The following is a 1,545-nucleotide window of genomic DNA, read 5'->3' as shown; positions in this document are numbered from 1 at the left end:
GGCTAGTTTTTTGTATTTTTTAGTAGAGACGGGGTTTCACTGTATTAGCCAGGATGGTCTTGATCTCCTGACCTCGTGATCCGCCCGTCTTGGCCTCCCAAAGTGCTGGGATTACAGGCTTGAGCCACCGCGCCCGGCCAGCACCCCTTTCTTCAAAGCCCTTCCCACTGGTAAGCAAGTGCTCTCTCCAAATCAAGAACTCTGGCCTAGCAGTGAGTCAGCAGCACTCAGAGTCCCATGGAGCCTGCCTTTCTGGAGGCCCAGGAATCCCGCACGGGCTGGGAAGCAGGATGCTAGGGTTTCTGCTCTGCACTTGCCCCCTTCTGACTCACTGGTGGCCCAGGGCTAATCAGTCTCCAAGCCTCAGTTTGCTCATGGTCAATAGACAGTCAATAAAAGCAGGCTTGTCCGTCTGAACTCTGCTTCCTTAGGACTGTGTTCCTGGCATTTGACAACCTGACATCCAGAGAGCAGATGGGGGAGACCTGAGCAAGAAGAGGGGATGATATGGAGGAATCCTGCATGACAGTGCTGTCTCATTTACATCTCATATGATTCTCACAATAATGGTTAATAAAATCCAGTGTCTACCTTGGCTTATAATGTCCTCTTTTAGCTGTTGCTAGCCTTTGTTCCAGTATCATCCCATATCTCTCCTTTTTTGGCCCTCTTGCTTTTCCTTGAATGTTCCAAGCTTTTTTCTACTTCAGAGTCTTTGAACTATTTGCACATCTTGGAATACTTTTGTCATGGATGATCCCAAGTCTGATTTCTTCTTCTCATTCAGGCTTCAGCTTACATGTCACCTGCTCAGAGAAGGCTTTGCTAATCAGTCTAAAGTGTTATCCTGGGCACTGGAACATATTATCCTACAGCACATCATTGTATTTTAACTTTCCTCTTAGCAGATATCACTATAGGATATGTTTTTCCTTGTTTATTTCCTTAATGTGCTGCCTCTTTACTATAGACTATAAGCTCTGTGAAAGCAGGTCCTGGGCTGTCTTATTTATTTCTATGTCCCCATTGCCTCCCAAAAATGTTCAGTTAATGTTTATGGAATAATTGAGTTAATGAGGTTGCCTCAGCATGAATTGTGATTTCTTTTCTTTGCTCAGAGACATCCAAGGTTCTGAGAGGGGAAGTGACTGTCCCAAATACAATTCAAGCTTTTTATCTTCTTTTTTCAGGCCCTTCCTGTAAAACCTGGCTGACACACAAACCTAGCTGGGGTGAGGCTCCAGGTGTGATGAAAGTTTGGAGTTGCCCCATGAATGGGACTGAGGCTGATGTGGGGGTGAGAAGGCGGAAGGACAGAGCATGTGAAGGGAGAAAGGCAGGCTAGGACAGGAGAGCAGGGTGTGAATCTGGCAAGGGTGGGGGAAAGGGGGTGATTTGACCATGTGTCAGGAAGTGTTTCTCTCCACCCTCCCCTGGGGAGAGCCTTGACCCCAAGGTGGCTTTGTTTTGGGGAATCAGGTGGCCAGGCAGCTGCTGACGGAGGGTAAAGGCATGGCCTGGGCGGTGACCATGCACTGAGGTCCT

The sequence above is a fragment of the Mandrillus leucophaeus genome, unplaced genomic scaffold (genome assembly GCF_000951045.1).
Source record: "Mandrillus leucophaeus isolate KB7577 unplaced genomic scaffold, Mleu.le_1.0 Scaffold714, whole genome shotgun sequence".
NCBI lineage: Eukaryota > Metazoa > Chordata > Mammalia > Primates > Cercopithecidae > Mandrillus > Mandrillus leucophaeus.
Note: the sequence above shows the minus strand (reverse complement) of the source record.